At 46.6% G+C, this 7073-nt stretch overlaps 2 long non-coding RNA genes across 2 annotated transcripts; one reads left to right on the top strand and one right to left on the bottom strand.

Moving 5' to 3' along the window:
- Nucleotides 1–371: 371 nt before the first annotated feature.
- Nucleotides 372–2403, bottom strand: LOC131922605 (uncharacterized). Its single transcript, XR_009382342.1, has 2 exons — nt 2298–2403; nt 372–663 (listed from the first exon to the last, which is right to left on the bottom strand). It is a non-coding gene; the product is annotated as an uncharacterized LOC131922605 (long non-coding RNA).
- LOC131922604 (uncharacterized) lies at nt 2401–6432 on the top strand. Its single transcript, XR_009382341.1, has 4 exons — nt 2401–2843; nt 3604–3746; nt 5495–5621; nt 6223–6432. It is a non-coding gene; the product is annotated as an uncharacterized LOC131922604 (long non-coding RNA).
- The last annotated feature ends 641 nt before the right edge of the window (nt 6433–7073 follow it).

Here is a 7073-nt window from a genome sequence, read left to right as displayed (position 1 = left end):
AGAATGGCATATTGTATACATATGGACACCCTCCTGCATACTTTAAGTCATGCCTAGGTAACTTTTAATGCTATATAGATAGTTGTTAGACCTGATGTATGTAGCGATAACGACAAAAATGGGCGTATATGTTCAGTACCAGTGACATTTCTGAGTATCTTCAATCCAAGGTTGGTTAAATCTGAGGTTGAACTTTCAGATATAGAGGAGTGTGTGTGTGTGTGTGTGTGTGTGTGTGTGTGTGTGTGTGTGTGCTATGTGTAAATACATAGGTATTTTATTTTTAATAAGAAAGCATATTTGTATTTGATTCCTGGACAAGAGACCAGGCACTGTGTTACAACAGATCAGTCATCACAAGAACTATAAGAGATGCTACAGTTTCTGTTTTATAGATGGGACAGAGAAGGCACTTGTAAAACATGGAGACCAACTCAAGTTGCGGAGAGGCTGAGGCATGCCCTCCTGGAAGGGAGTACATGCAGGTCAAGGATGATTTCTTCTGCACAGACTTGCCCTCCAAGCCTGGCCCTTCCTGCTATAGATACAGCTTTTTTTTTTTTCTTCAATGTTTTTAATTCTTTCCACTTCAGAGCAGGGGGTTCTGTGCTTTAGGTTCCAGCTTGCTTAGGCAATGCTTTCCGTTATCAGCTCCTGAGGCTCCTAAGAATAAGACAGTAAGCAGCCTCAAGTATTTACCCATGCCTTTCCAACCTTTGCAGGAAGTGTGGGTCCCCTTTAGTCTCACCCCTGCAGCCTCTGTCATCAGGTGGCCTGTAAGAAGCAGCCCGGGAGATGCAAACGTCTACATTTTCTGACGGCCTCCCTGGGAAGGGAGCCACTCACTGCCCTATAAAACCCATAGGGAAACGCCTCTCCAAAACCATTTCACCCCTCAGAAGCCATTGTCTCTGCCTTTGAAATGCAGAGATATTGTGATGAAGTAGGGGAAAAAAAACTTAGGTTTGATGCAAAAGGAATGATGTGACTGGAAGCTGGTTGTAAAATTCTGGGAGTGGGAGAGAGGTGGGAACCTGAGAGAGACCAGTCCGCCCCTCAGGACCCACAGTGTTGAATACACCACCAAGTCATTGCAACTCCCCTGGTCTACCATTCAGATGCATTTGAAGGCTCCTTAAGAGGCTGAAGGTGGTGGTTACAGCCTAATAGATAACTTTATGAAAAACAAAAAACAAAACCTGGCACTGATTCTGACATGGTGGTCAACAGGTGTCCCACTTTCTATGGCTTGGATGGCTTTATTGAAGAAAAACAAACCAGTTCATATTTGGGCTGAGGGCATCCCGTTTCTCTCCCACAGTCCAAGGCTCTTGTTTTATTCGGACTTCTAATAGCTAATAATAGTCACCGGCTTTGTACATTTGTAAGTTATCATTCTTGACCAGCACAAGGGCCAGCCGCAGATACGGGGAAGGGCTGGACACACACAGCTTGCGGAGTTCCCCAGCGTTGTGGTTTTTAAGAGAATGTGTTTAGGATGCAGTGTAAGGTGTGATAACGAACTTTCTGGTGTGTGGCCAAGCAGCTCCTAGTGGTACACGGAATGTGGCCATCCCAGTGTCACGTGTGACCAAGAAGAAAAGACTCTTAAGTCGGAGGCTTAGACCAACTTTGAAAGCAATACATTTTTAATCAGCACTCTGGTGGTTTTCTCTATAAAGTGATACAAAACTTGTTTAATCCAGACTAAAAGTTATCATCACACAGGAAAAAAAAAGGAGGAAAAGGAAAAGTCACCTTATTTACCACAATGTGTGATTCTGTGTTAGTTTAATTTCCTCACAAAACTATCAACATAGATAAAGTGAATTTTATCAAATTTATGCATATTTGCCTATGAATGTTTCAGAAATCTAAATGAGCCACTTTAGATAGCCAGTGCAGTTTACAAGTGAGGGGGAGACCTTGCTTCCAGTTTTAAGCAACAGGTATTAAAATGGATAGAAACGAAGTTTTTGATCTCCCTCTCTGCTCTATGGCTAAAGTCTCACATGGTCAATGAGTCCCCTCGGCTTTCAGCTGCTTTCTGGGAAGCAGGGGGCGGGGCAGAGCAGACTGCCTCCTGCTAAACAATGGTCCTGTTTAATTTAACGCCTTCAGCAAAAACCCAACAATATTACATGAGACCATTACACACTAGTTTATTCTTTTCTTTTCGTTTTTCATGTTTCACTTTCGGGAGCAGGGAGGGGAGGGGGAAAGGCTAAAAACAAACTAATTTTTGGTCATTTTATTCCTTTCGCAAACAGTTTGAAGACTAACCAATTTGTACTTACAAATCTGGGGCATTAGCAGACGGAGACCCTAAATCCGCACGCACACAAGCAGTAACTGTTTGTATGCCAAGCTGTTTGTAAGCCTGATCTGACAGCAGAGTGCTATTCATTCTTTTGTCAACTGTCAGTCTAAAAACGTTAACCTGCCTGGGTCCCGGGGTATGGGAGCGCTAAGTCTTCCCTCCTTCAGCTGTATAATGAACAGACTGTTTCATTAATGAGACAATTCACTCCACAAATCCAGCCCAAACAACTTATTTCACAATTTGTGAGCAGAATTAAATTTCGGGGGAGTCGCGAGAGAGGAGTGAGAGGGAAGGGGGGGAGTAGGTGAGTCGCGCATAATGTACAGAGGGATCAATGCGGCGGGATAAGTGTCCCAGGCAATTTTGCCAGCCGTCCTGGGCTGAGGCTTGGGAGGCCACGGCATGCAGATCAGCGGATTAGGTGGGGGGGGGGGGGCACAGCGCCAGGTCAAGTGTCTCACGGGGAGCTGATAAACACCCCAAACCTGAGAACAGATTTTCCTTTCTTCCACGCCACTTGGTAAGTGTCGGAGCAAATCTTTTGAATGGCAGTCGAGTTTACTTAGAGGCCCTTTCTTCAGGAAGACACTCTATCCATTTTTCTGAAGCCCATTCCAGGCCTGCCTCGGGAATAAATTTGCCTGGCATCAAGGGCGAAGAAACACACACACACACACACACACACACACACACACACACACAGCCTTTCCCTCCATATCTTAACTATAAGCCTTTGTCTCAAGGTGTGTGAACCAGTCCAAAAATCCACATCTAGAGTCCCTGAGGTTTCAGTACCCCTGGATTTAGCTTTAATACAAATTAAATACTTTGAAGATTATGCAATCAAAAACCTTCCCCTCTTCCTGCCCTGTTACAGAACACTCTCACTTTAAACATGGCCAATGTATGGATTCAGTTAAATGGGGAAATTGTAAGCAGCAAATGGTCAAAGAATAACTCAGTCTCCTAATATCCCATGTATCCATTGCCATTAATTCAAACCAAGTAGCTAGTGTGCTGAATTTCTTCTGATTTGGCGACCCAAACGGGAGAAGCCATGCTTACTGTATTAAGTTGTATCTCTGTGTTAACTCAAAGTGCATGATAGAAAATCAACGTTGCAACATCAAACATGGCCTAACTAGGTCCTAGCAGGATGCTTACTTTCATTTTGAGTGTTCTGAACTGTTTAAGTAGTCTCAAATGTTCCAAGATACTTTGTTGCCAGCAGCCTGGCTTTAGGACCTGATCTGACTTTTTCTGTTGTTTATTTTTTTAAGGTCTTTTGGCTGTTTAATGTTTAATTTGGTAGGGCTTGCAAATCCAAAGTGAAGTTTTTGAAGATCCACTACTAAAATGCTTGAACAGAAAAAGGCCTCCAGGAATTGGGATGTCATCTACCTCTAAATTAGAAGTCTTGGAGGTAAGTTAGAAGACATTTTCCTTTTAGTAAGTGTTGGGCAGTCTTCCAGTGTACATTTTCAGTTTAGCAACGGAAAACGTGTCAGTGAGATACTGAACACTGCTTCAGGGCTGGAGGAAGACTGTGAAAGTCTTTAAGAATTAAATTCTTTTGCTTTCTCTTGCTATTCCCACCTGTTTTACAGAGAATATTTTCTCAGGCAAGACAGCAGTTAGTCCTGGATGATTCCGTCTGCCTCTGCGATGTTACTACATTTCCTTTTCTCCTCCTTGTAAATGTGTTTTCATTTTTTTTTTTTTTCGGTTTTTCAAGACAGGGTTTCTCTGTGTAGCTTTGCGCCTTTTCCTAGAACTCACTTGGTAGCCCAGGCTGGCCTCGAACTCACAGAGATCCGCCTGGCTCTGCCTCCCGAGTGCTGGGATTAAAGGCGTGCGCCACCACCGCCCGGCGTGTTTTCATTTTTAAATTAAAATTACAGTTCCATGTTTTTGATTTTTAAAGACACTTACTTTTGCACACGATGTTTGGGCAACCCTCTTATTTATACTTTCTGGTAGATTTAGGTTGTCAATTCCTGTGTCTGCTGAGCACCTTTCAGGTTTTCATTCAGGGTGAGTGTGCTCTCCTGCGGGATTCCTGTTGAGGAGCTCTCTTTCATGCCTCTTTTCACCCCTCAGGCATTATTTTCATTTTAGGTTGTGGGTATCTTGCCTGTAAATGTATCTGTGTGCCACTTATGTGCCTGGCACTCATGGAAGGCGAAAGAGGGTGTCAGACCCACTAGACCTGGAATTACAGATTCCCAGTTGCCATGTGGGTGGTGGAACTGGAACTCTGGACCTCTGGAAGAGCAGCCAGTGCTCTTAACCACTGAGCCATCTCTCCAGCCCCCCTTCTCACCCTTTTGTAAGAATAGAAATGTGCTGCATGTGAGTACTGAGTGCAACCATCAATTAAGATGCTTAGCAGACCTCCCATGGAACAACTTCTCCCCCACCTCCAAAGACTGGCATGTTTTTGAGAAAATTAGCCTGGTGTTTGCTGCTGCTGACAGGTCCCAGGCTAACCAAAAACATAACACAAAACAAAACACCTGGCCGGTCAGGCTGCTGCAGTGGTCCACTCTGATCCACAATGCCAAGAATTCCATGAATACTAATGAGGACACACCATCCCAGGCAAACTGGCAAGCAGAGAGCCTGCCTAATCATACAGAAATTCTGCATCGTCACAGTCCTCTCTATTCCCATGAAACTGCTTCAGCTCGCTCTGCATCAACATCATTTAACCATCCTGCCTTCCCTGCAGCCCCCCGAAGCCTCTCCCCAAAACCCCTCCCCCTGCAGCCCCTAGCAGCTCCCCAGTGCCTCTGCAAGACCCTCCCCACAGCACCACCCCCTGCAGCTCCCCACAGCCCCTCTCCATAGCCCCTCCCTGCAGCTCCTCCATGCACCTATCCCCAAAAGCCCCTCTCTCTGCAGCCCCCTCCCCAGACCCTCTCCCCCAGCCCCTAGCAGTCCCCCAGCCCCTCCCCATAGCCCCTCTCTACAGCCCCTCCCCAGACCCTCTCTCCCAACCCCTGGCAGCCCCCCAGCCCCTCTCTGCAGCCCCTCCCTGCACCTCTCCCCAAAGCTTCTCTTTCTGCAGATCCTCCCCACAGACCCTCCCCACAGCACCACCCCCTGCAGCCCGGGCAGCCTCCCACAGGCCCGCCCTGCACAGTCCCTCCTCATACTCCCTCCCGGCAGCCCCTCCCAAGGGTCCGTGTTGCCTGCCATGCTGACCTTTCCCAGTTCTCCTCTGGAGTTTCCATGCATGAAGACCACATTTCCTCCCATGGAATGTCAAGCAGCTTCTGACAGGATAAAAGACAAAGTAAGTCTCCTACCTACTGCAGCCCACCCTCCCTCCGATCCTTCCCAAACAGTTCCACCATTCCACTATTGAATGCCTGAGACTATAGTGGGAAATCTTATCCAAACCACCACACCCAGTCAATAAAGCACTTCTTGTGCAAGCTCAAGGACCTAGGGTGGGTCCCCAGCTCCCACATGAAAGAGCTGGGTGTGATGGCATACTTGTCATCTTAGCACTGGGGAGACAGAGACAGGCAAATCCTTGAGGCTTGCCAGCCAGCCAGCTAGCCTGATCTGCCAGCCTCAGTGAGAGTGAGAGATCCTGCCTCAAAAGAACAAGGTGGAAGCTCCTGAGGAAAGACACCTGAGGTTGGCCTCTGGCTTCCACAGGCACAAGCACCCACACATGTAAACATGTACACACACACACACACACACACACACACATTAACAATTAGAGGGGATCCAAGAGACTCACAAAACAATGCAGGCTCTTGCCAGTGCACTTAGTTGCCTATCAGATTTGAGTCGTATTAGTTACTTTTCTGTTGCTGTGATAAAACACTATGACAAAGGCAACTCATAACAGAAGAAATTCGTTGTTTTTATCTTTGGCACAGCGGCTGCACCTGAACCTACTGCTGCCTTAGCTGCTGACTACACCTTGGCAGCTGCCACTTGGCTGCTGAGGCGGGCCCTGCGGGGGAGGGGGCTTCTGGTTCTACCACAACCTCTGCCGCAGCCCCAGCCGCCTTCACATAGGGAGGCAAATGTTGTTTGTGACCAAGTCTGTATCTTTTTATTTTACCAATAAAGACTCTGGAGCCAGAGGCTGGCATGAAAACCTGCTAGCTCAGAGAGGCAGAGAAAGCAGCCGGGTGATCTTCCTCCTCCACTGTCATCTCAGTAAGAGAGCTTCTACTTCATCTGAAACAAAAACTCCTCCGACCGGATGTCCCTCCCTTCTACTTCCTGTGTCTCTCTCTCCAGCCTCCTGACTTCCTCTCACTCTCTATGGTTGTTTCCAGGCAATTGGTTGCTTGCTCTGCCTCTTGACCTATGGTTGATTTTATTTAAAGAATACAATCCCGTAGTTCACAGTGTGATCAAATATCCTGCAACGGAAATTTCATTGGGTTTATGGTTCTGGAGGGTTAGAGTGCTGGTAGGTTGTCCGTGTTACAGTGGACAACAACCTATTCTCATGTGTATGTGGGCAACACTATCGGGACTCAGTAGTCATATACGTATGTACATACATACGTACGTACGTGTGTGTGTGTGTGTGTGTGTGTGTGTGTGTGTGTGTGTGTGTGTATGGAGGGTTGCGTAAAGAAGATGGGAAGAGGGTGTGGAAGGAGTGAGGGGTGGATTTTACCAAAATAAAACATACTTACGTATGAAGAAAAAGGTTAATTAGAAGAAGGAGACATGCCATAAACAATTGTTTGCAGTTCTGTCGCCACCTTCC

This window comes from Peromyscus eremicus, chromosome 12, assembly GCF_949786415.1.
Source record: "Peromyscus eremicus chromosome 12, PerEre_H2_v1, whole genome shotgun sequence".
Lineage (NCBI taxonomy): Eukaryota > Metazoa > Chordata > Mammalia > Rodentia > Cricetidae > Peromyscus > Peromyscus eremicus.
The sequence above is the reverse complement of the archived record's forward strand: the minus strand, read 5'-3'. Positions and strand labels throughout refer to the sequence as shown.